This window comes from Natator depressus, chromosome 8, assembly GCF_965152275.1.
Source record: "Natator depressus isolate rNatDep1 chromosome 8, rNatDep2.hap1, whole genome shotgun sequence".
NCBI lineage: Eukaryota > Metazoa > Chordata > Testudines > Cheloniidae > Natator > Natator depressus.
The window spans coordinates 61239876-61253532 of record NC_134241.1 but is presented as its reverse complement, the minus strand read 5'-3'; the positions used below and the strand labels follow the sequence as shown (position 1 = coordinate 61253532).

Below are 13657 nucleotides of genomic sequence, written 5' to 3'. Positions count from 1 at the left end.
GGATCCTTCAAATGAGATCTTAACTTGGAATATAGAGCCTTTTAAGAAAGGCCATTTTAAACCATGTCTATTCTTGGTTTAGAGCTGTGAATTAACACTGATGAATTCCCACATTAACCTGCAGTACCTGTTTTGCTCCATCCTTGGTCTAACAGATGCACAAATACAATGCTAATCATGCTAAATTGCATCAGATAATGTGGGTCAAGAGAGGGTTGTATACGCCAGATTAGCTTTTCAGGTCTCCACAGGATAAAGCTTTGTGTGTTAACTCACTGTGCTATCCAATCCCACCACTCTGTGAGGCAGGGGCTTTGGGAAAGCTAATCTGACAGGAGGGACTGGCCTAACCTGGCCTGAAGGACATATGGAACACAAGGACTCATAGGAGCAGATGGTGAAAAGCTGATGGAGCTCCATCTAGCCATTTTCAACAGTCCTGGATCCATTCCCCTCACTGTCCCACAAGCTAGTTTACATAGCTTCCTCACTGCCATTCCCTTTCCTACTGAAGGTACACAATGCATCATGCCCTCCTCAGTGAAAAGGTTGGTTAAGCTGCAAGCCATGATGGGGAGCTAATCGTCCAACACACATCACTAACACCCCACTCTGGCACCCCAACTCCATATTTCCTTGGAGATTAACTTTAATGATGTGGGTGCAGATAAATTGCCAGCTGCTGGTGGTGGTATTGCTGATGATTGCTCCCCTCCACTCCATTTTCATATGTTCAGCACAATTTTGCTTTCCCCCTCTTCCATACAACAGAGGGAACCGTATATGCTGTGCTTAAGATTATATTATCTGGCTGGGTTTGAAGAATTTGCTTCTAATAAATCCATAGTGTTGAAGCTTTCTACCGTAGAACTCCTGATTGTAGGCTCAGCACTGAAATTTTCCTGTTGATATTTTTTTTATTTTAGACATCTTCACCCTGGTCTATTAAGTTCAGTAGATCAGCTGTAGGGTACATCCATACACAGACACTTCTTCGCTGGCATAAATAAAAAGTTCCTCCACCAATGCTAATGTTTTGAATCAATATGCCTCTTGATTCCAATCAACATGTCATTTCCATTGCAAGCCATCCTGTTAAATTCTTGACATAGTGCTAATGCAAAAAGACTCTAAATGCAAAGCATGTAAATCAACAAAAGTCAAGATGAACAGTCGTGATTTAATACTGTCATGACTATACCTTGAATACTAACCATGGCCATGCTAGAGTAATCAAATGTAATAAACTCCTGCCTGCTCTTTGAACACACAACCAAATCTTTACTTCCAAAAAGCGGAGTAAGTAGCTAGATCCTCAGCTAGAGAAAACTGCTATAGTGCCATCAAAATCAATTCATACCAGCAAAAGATCGGTCCCAAACTGTTCAAGATGGCATCTAGCTATTCCCACAATATTGTTGATTTCTGTTTTTAAAGCAGCTCATCTTCACCTCTGATTTCAGTTAAGAGCAGTCCATGTATTTTCAGGGCCAGTATTTTTAGGTAAATTTTATCTTTCCAGCCCATCCTCTTACAGGCAGATCTCAGAAAGTGATTCATTTACACAGGCTCCAGTAGCAAAGGCCTCACTGTTAGCTCAGCCTGAGGTAGTCCCTGTGAACAACAAACATAGCAGCAGTTCACAGTCAAAATATAGCAGTGAGAGGTTTAAAATAAAATTTTAAAAAATTAACAGAGTGCTCTGAACAAAACTGTTCTGGGATGCATTTAAAGACTGATGGCACCACACCTGTTTGCTAACAGATTCCTCCATCAAACAGAAAAGGAGTTTGGAGACCCAGTCACAGGTAAAATGCATAGAATTCAGAAAATATAAACTTGCAGCTCTGCCAAAGTAGCATATATTTTTCTCCTGCAATTTTTACTAGGAAGCTCAACCAAAATTACAGCAGGGTGGTAAATATTTTGTAGTTTTTAATGAGATAGTGTGTGACTAACCACACTTTGGGTTACTGGAACCAGAAGAATTTAAAAATATAATGTACTTCTCACCATCTTCACTGTGTATTTCATTTCTCTTGGATCTGGGATACAGCATTGGACTAAGAATCAGAAGACTTGGATTTTATTGCTACTGACTTGCTGTTTTGTCTTGAGCAGGTTACTTCACTTATCTGTACCTGTTGTCCCTCCCATCCTTTGCCTGTCTTGTCTATGGCAGCGACTGTTTCTTATTATGCATTTGTACAATGCCCAGGACAATAGAGCCATAATCTCTTAGGACTCCTAAGCACTGCTGTAATATAAAGCAATAAGGCCCCTACCTCAGGAAAGTCTGGGGGTTCAAAACTGTGTGGGGATACAGATACCAGGTTGGATGCACGGACACAAACTCAACAAAAGTTGGTTTTCTCTCTCTCAGTTTTTATGGAGTAGGCAGGTATACTTAGGCCTTCAGATATCTTCCATGGGTTTTTATGAGTGAGGTGACTGATATTTAAAACATATGTTTGCATTTAGGCTCAAGAATTCTGAAATGAATACAAATATTAGCATCCATTATTATCCCCATTTCCTTTGGATTAACTCTCTGCTTGGACTCAAAGAGGAAGAGAGCAAGCCTGCAACCATCAGCATTGCAGACAGACCTTCCCCTCCTCTTGTGCCAAACTAAATCTCTCTTTTGATTGCTGTCACTCCCTATTGGAATTACTATTAATATAGGATACTACCACAACACCAGTTTAACCATACAATCCTTTATTAAATCCAGTAGGTTGAATGGTGTTTTCTACATCTTCTCCAAATGTGCCTTAAATGCCTAAGCAATCATCACATCCATACAATAACCTGCAGTTATGAGCATTGATCAGGTGCTTACAACAGGACTAGCCCCAGGTTGCTCAAACCCATGTTGGTTGGCTCCAACTGGACAGACAGGTACTAGCTACGAACACTTTAAGAGTTTACTCTTGTATACCTTATCTATCGGAACCTACATGATTATAGTCACTGCTTCTTGAATTTGGTTCTTTACTAAAACCAGTTTAGAACCACCCTTGATAACTGGTGCTTTTTCTTCAAAGATTTTCCTGTCTTATCAGCCACACTCCATGTCCAGTATTTCTAATTAGGCACCCTATCTTTCAAGACCTTCCCACAACGGCTAAGCATCAGCTTTTTACACAAAGTCAAAGCGTATATATTCTTTATCCAAGCTAATTTAACCCTTTATATATCCCTACATCCCCATTCATTGCTTTTTAGATTTTCAGTAAATGTTCTAATCTTGAGAGGCTGTGGGATCTACTAGGATGAACACGGTGTAGGGAAGGAAAGGGGGGGGTAAAATCCTGGCTCCATTGAAATCAAAGGCCAAACTCTCATTGACTTTTATGGTGCCAGGATTTCACTCAGGGACTTCTGAGTTCTATTCACACCTCGAACACCCGCTCATTGTGTGGACTGGGCAAGTCGCTTAAACTCACTGCTATGGATTTATTGTCTGTAAAATTGGGTTAATAATACTCTAACTATGTCATGAAAAATAGTTATTGTACACCCAGTGCTCTGAAATTCTCATGTGTTTTATTAATGTTTAATATTATTCATTTGGCAAGAACCTTTGTTTTCTTTAAGGAATTGTTTTTGCAAACCATATAACCCAAGGCTACAGTTTGCTTATTTTTGACTTTCATTATTAGTGCATCTTACCCCTGAAGCTGCAACAAAACATAGCTGCTACCGTTGTTCAAATGACTGTCTGTCATTGTGATGGGTAGCTGTGTTTATTTGATCATGAAGCCAACATTACAGGATACCATGGTAGGCCCAATAGGGGTTTGACATACTGATTGAATGGGTATGATATGTCAGTGATGGAACATCAGAAGCCCTGCTTCACCCTGTACCAACTCATTAGAGGAAATATATGGTAATCTCAGTACAGAGATACTCTATATCAAACAAACCATGACTCCTCCCTCCCTCTTAAAAACTAGCATCTAAAGCAGGATAGTCATTTTTACTAAACACTCTGTAACAGGCAGTTTCCCAGTACTTACACTTAACTTGCGACATTGAGGGAAATGAGTTTGGCACTCTTCAAAGGCATTGTGTGGCAGTGAGCTGCAGTTTCCATTCCCATGCTAATTCTTCTGGTCTTTATTACTGGAAATGTTATTGTCACTTATAGTAGCTTCCTTTGATCTCCTTCTAAAATGAGGCCACACAAACTGGGTCACTTACACCAGCTTTACACTGCTGTAACTACATTGAGTTACTCCCTATTTTCTCAGGTACGTGAGAAAAGAAACAGGTCTTGTGCATAAGAGTCTGTAAAACTTTACATAAAGTGAAATGTAGGTGAAAGCCTGAAGACAATTTACTACTTTATGAAATTTCTCAGAGTGAAATGATCCTCTTGGCCCACATCCCCCACAGCCCTATTTGATTTGCCTCTAAGGTTGAAAATGTTTTGCTGGGATAGTAGTAGTGTGAACTAGCATATCTCAAGTAAGAGTGTGTCCCAGTAACAGACTTTTAAGTGGTGGTATCCAGGGAGAAAGTATCTCTAGAACACCCTATAACTCGCCACCCACTGGTGCTGCTGCCACAATACACTTTATTTAAAATAAAACTATTCTGCAAACAACAGCTATGCAGTGCATATCATAAAAGCCAGGACTATTATGGAGTCCCTAATTTTTTTATTTTAAGATGTTGTAAAACAAGGGTAAAAAATAAAGAATTCTAACATTAAAACAGCTAAGTTAAAGGTCTAAAACTGAGGGGAAAGCTAATTTCTCTTTATTTTTGTGCTCATAAAGCAGTGTAAAATTCTGTGCTGATCTGCACCCCATGTAACCTATTAAAGGCAATAACTTTGTATAAGATAAGTCAGCTCAAAATTTCACTCACACAGACCTGACCAAATAATTAAAGCTAAAAAGTGTGTCAGAAATTGTGTTTTCATTTAAATTGTTGTTACTTTTGTTGCATAAATGTCAATTTCAGCATTTTTTTTTTATTTTTTTTTCCCTGAAGGGTCATTTCAAACCAGAATGCTTTGTTTTGTTTCAAAATGTTGATTCAAAGCTTTTGTTTTAAATTGTTGCTTTAAATTGAAATGTCAATTCAAAACAAAATATTTAGTTTCAAATCAACATTTCCAAACAAAATGTCTTGGTCCAAGTAGATATTTCAGTATTTTGAAATGTCAAAAGTTTCTCTTCAACCACACCATTGAAATGAGATATTTTATCATTTTGGAATTGAAATTATTTGGAATATTTTTCTCTCCCCAGGATTTAAGTACTTTGACTGTCATTATTTCGGATGAAAACAAATGTCAAAGTACCAGAATTTCCCAGAGGACAGAAATTCCATTTTCCAACTAGAGCACAGCTTATGGATAAAGCAATAATAATGTAATAACTCTTAGCATTTATAGGGCATTTTCAATCTGTAGATCTCAAAGTGCTTTAAAAAGTCAGCATCATATTGCTTTAAAAATATGGAAAAAATGGAGGCAAAGGAGAATCAATGCATTGATTCATCAAGGTGCTGTGAACCCTCAGCTTCTAAAGAAACTGAGTTTGATATGATTCTCCCCAAGACTACATAACAATCCTAATTTTATGATCACCCCAGTGTAAATCTACTGGCTTTAATGGAGTTGCTCCCCATCTAAACTGTTGTAAATGAGATCAGAAACAGATCCACTGAGACAGAGACAGTGCTGAGAATTGAACCCATTTCATCATTCACACTCATGCTCGAGTCACCTGACTATGCTATCTCATTAGTCCAATACTGGGACTAATGCTTATGCATATACTTATGCAATACTGGGACTAATGCTTATGCAGGTAAGCTAAGGCTTACCTGCAATTTACCTTCTGAAGTTTTGTTTACAAGGAACAATCCACAAGACAATACTGAAATTGTGAAGTTTCTGTCTGTCTCCTTCAATAAATGAAACAGAAATGTCCCAACAAGCCAGACCTTAATTCAGCAAAATCAACACGAGTATAGAGCCATTTTAAACTGTCAATGCTACTGTGAACTCTGCTCACAGAAATCACCTTCCTCCAGTATCACATTGACCACTGGCCAAAACTAGGGAAGTGCACTCCTGATACAAATGTGAAACCTTAAACAATATCAATTCTTTAACTATAGTTGTAAACAGTGCCTGTACTGTACTGCACACACATCTGCATTAATATTACAGCTGACTGGAGAGAATCTCATTTTGTGGAGGATTTTGATATTTCAAAATTTGCTTTCCTACTGTTTAGGAATAAAAGCCAACATTTTCAAAATTCCCTGCAAAGAAGAATGTGAACGCCCTGAGGTCCTAGCCCCAAGGCAGTCCATGTGGGGGTAGTCCCAGAACTGAGGAAAACTGGAAGCCTGGCCTCCCCAGCACCCTGCATGAGGTGGGTTTCTGAGGAGCCGGGCATGTAACCTGGCAGGTTTCTCATGGTGCAGTACCTGGGTTCCATCAGACTCCCTCTCTGGGTTCCATTGGAGCAGCAGCAAAATCAAATCAGCTCTGTAAAACATTTTGATTTCACTGATTTGGTACATTCCAATGAAGCATTGTCTCGTTGAACTTATTCTGACCAACACTAATTAGTATTTAGCAGCAGTAGATCTTCAGAATATTCCTTTAAGTAGATCTGCTTTAGCATTTCTACACCAACAATTGAATTTATTTGTATTTACTTTATTTATACAGATTTCAATAGACACATATAAAAGAAGGCTTATCCTGGGCTTTAGATGATCTCACCATCAGGTTTAAGTATACTACAGGCTCATCACAGACTCAGAAGAAGCAGCACATTCCCACAAACATAATTTCCAGGTTGAAAAACACATTAAAAAAATCAGTCTAAATCTCCCTCTTTTCAAATACTCAAAGGCAACTTGCTTCCAGTTATTGTAGGCATTGCTGAAGGCTTGCTCAAAAAGATGGGCTTTGCAGCATGGCCTGAAGGTATATATTCAGTCTTCTTTGGACCAAGTTAGGGAATGAATTTCAAAACCAAGGGGCTATGAAGGAGCACACACTGTAATTTTATAGGTTTATTTTTCCATGTACTCCATGGCTACATGCATTTTTTCCAGGTGGATGTTTGTTTTTCTTTAAAAAAACAGTGATTTTGCAGGCAGGGTGGTTCCCCCCCTTATAAATGTCATGATAAGGATACAGCTTCAGATTTACTAAATGCTCTGGCTTCTGTCTCAACTTTAGCATTATTAACTAGACAGTTCACAGGACTGACTTGGCCAAAGGCCCAAAGTGAGCCTAATTCCAGTCTCACTCATAAACCAATTTTACACTCATAGAAATATATTGGTTTCTGTGGACTAACTTGTGATTTTAGCCAGTGTAATCTTAGATCAGAATGCAGTCCAGTGAAGCTATGACAAAGAAGTTTTAAGACTATAGCATGACTTCTCAACATGGTCGCAGACATCATACCTGGCCCAGAATTCCCTGTTTCATAAGAAACAGACAGAAAAAAATATGTCTTATGATCACCTTTGCCATACAGTGATAGATGAAGACAATGGGGCAATCAGACAGAAAGGTATCAGGACACACAGAAGGGGGGGAAAAATCAGCTAAATGGAAAGTTCCTATACTTTGTGTAACAGAGAAGAGTTCCTCCGCAAAATCATTTTGTGTACCCAGGGCAGAGGGGAAGTGCGGCAGGAGAACAGTTGCTCAGCTCAATCTTTTCTTTAGAGATGGTTAAAATGCCATTATTTTCCTAGAAAATTTCTCAGAAATCTAGGGGTTGTTTGTTTGTTTTTAATTTCCTGCAACGTTTTTTTTTCCACAGAAAACTTATTTTGGTTTAAAAGCCATTTTTCATTGGAAAAAGTGTTTAGATGAAAAAATGTCAACAAGCTTTTATGTTGTTCCTCTTAGGCAATCCCAGAAGTGTATAGTTAATGAAATTTGGTATAACATTAACTCTGCTCTTGCACCCTCCAGCCTTACTAGGGAGGTCCCAGAGAATGAGTATAATATAGGATCCAATGGTAGTATGACCATCAAGCCAGCCCTGCTCTTTGAGATGCTAAGTAACAGTCATTGAGGGGAGAATAGAACCAAGAGAAGACAGCATCATGAAGCCAAGGAAGTACAGTATATTATAAATGATAGTAGAAGGAATGCATTCAAAAGCAGCAGAGAGGAGGAGGAGGAGGAGGAGGATGGACTAGAAGCCCCGAGATTTGATCATAAGGACACTGTTAGCATAGCGGGAGAAAATCTTTTGTGTAGCTGTGTAGATAGCTACAGGTCTGATCAGTGATTCTTGTGGGTCACCTATCACATCTAGGGTACACTCTGACCCTGATGCAGACCCCAGACCCCCTACTGAGATACATTACTCCCTTATCAGAGCCCACCATGATAACATCTAACCTAGCTGGATCCTGTAGCAGAAGGCAGCATCTGTATCCCCCCTTGCTACACCTGCCAAGGCAGGAGCCACATGTAAATATATTAGAGTGGCTCAAATACTACAAAGACAAGTTTGCAAACATATTCTGACCTGAAGTACAATTCTTCAATGTTCAGGCCCCCCCTTATGACTTGATCACTATAAATATCCATGTAGTTGTGCAGTGAGCACTGTTATAATATACGAATAAAAATTCTCATTTTCCCCCTCATCTGTTTGTTTTATCCAACTACTGTCTCTCATCTCACACTTAGATTGGAAGTTTTTTGGGACAAGAACCTCCCCCCGCCATTATGTTTGTATAGTGCCCTGACCACAGTTTGTGCAGCCTGGCATAAATAGGGCCCCTAGCTGTACTGTAATGCAACTAAATAATCATCATCATCTTTGTATTCATGAATGCTAGGGGAATGGTTGGTCATAGGTCAGGCCCTACCAAATTCGTGGTCCATTTTGGTTAATTTCACAGTTATAGGATTTTAAAAAATCATAATTTCATGATTTCAGCTATTTAAAACTGCAATTTCACAGTGTTGTAATTTTAGGGATCCTGAGTTGTGGAGGTTCGCAAGGTTATTGTAGGGAGGGTTGCGATACTGCTACCATTACTTCTGTGCTGCTGCTGGTGGGGTGTTGCCTTCAGAGCTGAGTGCCTGGCCAACAGCCGCCACCCTCTATCCCCCTAAAATAATCTTGTGACCCCCCTCTGCAACTCCCTTTTGGGTCAGGATGCCCAATTTGAGAAACGCTGGTCTTCCCCCATGAAATCTGGTCTTTTGCGTGCTCTTACCATATACTATACGAATTTCATGGGGGGAGACCAGATTTCACAGTCCGTGACATGTTTTTCATGGCTGTGAATTTGGTAGGGCCCTATTCATATGAATACTTGTATATGCAAGCAAACAAGGGTATTAATGTGCTAATAAATATATTAGCTATTCATTATTCACTGTGCATTATTCTCTATGCATTATTAACTGTTTGAAAAGTTTCAGCTTTCTAGTCAGTAAGTAGAAGCAATACCATATCTCTTCAGTGATCAATTATACTGCATAAAATAATCAATAGCAAATAGTCAAAATGAGCAGTTCATGAACAACTGAAAGGCTGAAAATTTCTTATTCAAAATATCCTGCAGATAGTTAACAGTATTTAATACATTTGCAGAAATCATGGTATCCTCACAACTGTAAGCAGAAAAAATAAGGGATAATTTCACATGATTTTTTGGTGTAATAATACAGAGATCAAATCAAATATTCATGTCTGAGAGACTTATTCAAGTGTGTTTAAAATTTAATTCACATGTAAAGTCTGTGCAGATCATATGACACGATGTGTTTTACATCTGTTTTATGCATGAGGGTCCCAATTTTAATTATTTTGGAGAACATATCTAAAACACATTAGATCCACATTTAGATCACAAGATACACAAAGTCCAGAAATAAACCACGTCATTGACCTACATTCTAGATAATGAGGAGATATGTTTTGACTCATGCTTTGCCCAACAAAATACATTTAAGCCCTAATTGTACAAACACTTGCACAAAATAGTTAGATGTACTCACGTGAGTAAAAGTAAGTCCACACATAAGTCTATGTAGGATCAGGGCCTTATTTTCTCTGAGCCCACATAACTGTGCATTTCAGAAGTACATGTGAAGGAAAAACAGAATAGTTGAAGTCAATTTAAAGTCAGAGAAGCATGCACATCACACACCACACATATTACAGTACTGATGGTAAACAGGACTGCATTAAAAATAGACAATGAAAAGCAGTGGAAAAATAAGGTTCAATTTAATAAATTCTCTAGCCAGACCTATCTTGAGCACAGAATCCGAAATTTCTCATTTCAATTCCCTAAAATTGTTTATTGGATTGTTGCTTCACTGGAGCTGCAAGATGCAACGTGGACTGACATATCTGTGACAGAAGGCTCTGCTATGGAAGGGAGCTCTCTGCCAAATGACAACTCTCATGCTCACTATAACCAGGATAGCATGCGGCTGAGCAAAACTTCTTTTATACCCTTTTTCTCCTCCCCTACCCACCCCGAAATCTTTTCATATTGTGGTTTTAGTAATCATTTTCATAACAAAGTTATAAAGGAATGAGCTTTTAAAAATATCTTATTTTAATGTGATACCAATGGCCATGCATTTTTTAAAAAATTAATGCTCTTTCTTTAAGGGAAAGAGAACCAAAAGTAGTTTTGGGATTTAAATTAAAGTTCAGAGAACCCTGAACCATAGGTGTTATCATAAACTAATTGTTACCAACAGAGATGAGCCCCAGCTAACACCCCCTCCACACACACCCCCAAGATCCAAGTATTCCCTGACTACTTGGAAAGCTAAACTCCATATTCAGATCCCAACTTCGTAGCTTCGAGCATGGGTGATAAGATAAAGTCCACCACATGGATTCCCTACATGTTCCAAGATTCCTTGCAGACGGTCATTACCTTCTCAAATTCAAAGGAATGACATATTGCAATGAGCCCAAACCCTAGGAAGCTGGAACTTCAGCACAGGCAGGAAATGAGAACGAGCTTCCAAGGTGGTTGAAGAGGATGACTTCTTAAGGTGAGAACATTTACTTTGCTCACTGCCATGGTCATCCAGCTGTGTGCCTGCAGCGTGGCCAGAGAAAATTAGAGAGAACAGCCAGCCTGCAAGACATTCCCTGTTAGCACCTAGAAAGTTTATGCCCTTTTGGCATCTAAGGTGAGGACCTGAAGTCCTGGGCAATGGACTCTTCTGTAGCTATATTATGACGACATTATAACAGCTCAGTTCTTGGAGTCTGAACTCCCATTTGTAATTAGTTCAGTGAACATGAACAGGTCTGCTTTTAACCCTTGTTCTGCTTTAAATTTCTATGCATCAAATGTTCAATGCAGATTTCGCATTCCCTTTGGTGGATGTGCTTGACATCATTACCCATTTTTCAGGGAAAATAAAAAGTCAATAGTGCTGATATTGCACTGCTGAAGTAATGGGAAAGGATATGCCACTGTGCTACAATCTCTTTGTGAGTGAACAGGAAAAATTCTCAGTCTGTTTTCTGTCTTTTGAAATATTCATATATCACTAAGTCAACTATGTGTTTTTGAGTCCCAATCTGAAACATCATTTACTTTTCCTTCTTATTTTTGCTTGCCAGTTACACAGTAAACCCAGAGGTCTGCATATTTTAACTTGATATTTTCTGTTTTGTCCCTCTAGGTTGCTTTATACCTTATAGATAAGAAAATGTATTCAAATTGTTTTTGTTATAGAAGCTATACCAGGTTAGACCGTAAGGGACAAATATTAAAGAGGAAAGCAAGTCTCTTTGTGAGCTGGTTTCCAATATGCTACGTGTATGTTTCTTTTCTATTGTCTTCCATGTACTTCTGGAATGATTTCAAGGATATTTCAGATTATCTCAAGGCCCATAGACAGGCAGCGAGAAGCAACAGAGATCTGAAGTTATGACCTGAAAGTGTCTCTCACTGCATTTTGTAGTTTCTTTCAGGATATCAGAATTAGAACTGCCTGCAGTGAACTGTGTGCATGTTAGGAGGGTGTGCATTTTTTCTTGTCTTCAGCAGCTTTAAGTGTATCTATTCCTTATTTTCTATAAAAGCCATTGCTAATTCAAATACACGTTTGTAGGCAAGACAAATACACTTTGCTGGTTTTCACAGATCCTTTTTTCCTCACCACTCATAAGTATTCAGATATTTTGCAAAATTTTGTACAAAAAATGTGTGCATGTGCACACGCACGCACACACACGGACCCGGAAAAATCTTTGCACGTAAATAGTTGCAGGAATATTCACACTAGAATGGCTTCTGCTGCCATGATGTGAGTGCGAAGGGTAAGAGAAAGGCAGGAGTGAGGTTGTTGGAGAGGTACAAAAGGAAAATTGAAAATAGTTGCAGCAGCAGCAGTAGCAATAAGGTGATGAAAAAATTGCACATTACAATCAGCATCACAACCAGGAGAGGCAGCAGTCCTTGCCAGTAAGTTAAAGAAGTATGGGCTGGATGAATGGACGATAAGGTGGATAGAAAGCTGGCTAGATTGTCGGGCTCAACGGGTATGTTGAGCCCAACATCAATGGCTCCATGTCTAGATGTCAGCTGGTATCAAGTGGAGTGCCCCAAGGGTCGGTCCTTGGGCCGGTTTTGTTCAATATCTTCATTAATGATCTGGAGGATGGTGTGGATTGCACCCTCAGCAAGTTTGCAGATGACACTAAACTGGGAGGAGAGGTAAATACGCTGGAGGGTAGGGATAGGATACAGAGGGACCTAGACAAATTGGAGGATTGGGCCAAAAGAAATCTGATGAGGTTCAACAAGGACAAGTGCAAAGTCCTGCACTTAGGATGGAAGAATCCCATGCACCGCTACACACTAGGAACCGAATGGCTAGGCAGCAGTTCTGCAGAAAAGGACCTAGGGGTTACAGTGGACGAGAAGCTGGATACGAGTCAACAGTTTGCCCTTGTTGCCAAGAAGACCAATGGCATTCGGGGATGTATAAGTAGGGGCATTGCCAGCAGATCGAGGGACGTGATCGTTCCCCTCTATTCGACACTGGTGAGGCCTCATCTGGAGTACTGTGTCCAGTTTTGGGCCCCACACTATAAGAAGGATGTGGAAAAATTGGAAAAGGTCCAGCGGAGGGCAACAAAAATGATTAGGGGACTAGAACACATAACTTATAAGGAGAGGCTGAGGAAACTGGGATTGTTTAGTCTGTGGAAGAGAAGAATGAGGGGGGATTTGATAGCTGCTTTCAACTACCTGAAAGGGGGTTCCAAAGAGGATGGATCTAGACTGTTCTCAGTGGTAGCAGATGACAGAACAAGGAGTAATGGTCTCAAGTTGCAGTGGGGGAGGTTTAGGTTGGATATTAGGAAAAACTTTTTCACTAGAAGGATGGTGAAGCACTGGAATGCGTTACCTAGGGAGGTGGTGGAGTCTCCTTCCTTAGAAGTTTTTAAGGTCAGGCTTGACAAAGCCCTGGCTGGGATGATTTAGTTGGGGATTGGTACTGCTTTGAGCAGGGGGTTGGTCTAGATGACCTCCTGAGGTCCCTTCCAACCCTGATATTCTATGATTCTAGCCTGACAACACTTCCAGGCCAAGGGTGGATGGATAGCCAGCTGTGTGCCAGACAGTGAGGAGTGGGAACGCT

At 39.7% G+C, this 13657-nt stretch overlaps 1 long non-coding RNA gene across 2 annotated transcripts in view; it reads right to left on the bottom strand.

The window, feature by feature from the left end:
• LOC141992867 (uncharacterized) overlaps positions 1–10402 on the bottom strand; it is a 34169-nt gene extending 23767 nt beyond the window's left edge. The window contains exons 1-3 of one of the 2 annotated variants that reach the window (XR_012640675.1): positions 10282–10402; positions 10028–10096; positions 4104–4176 (exon numbers count right to left, since the gene is read on the bottom strand). This is a non-coding gene — a long non-coding RNA (uncharacterized LOC141992867). Of the gene's footprint in view, positions 1–4103; positions 4177–10027; positions 10097–10281 lie in introns of those variants that run through there. The other variant, XR_012640676.1, reaches the window with a different exon arrangement.
• Between the last annotated feature and the right edge of the window lie 3255 nt (positions 10403–13657).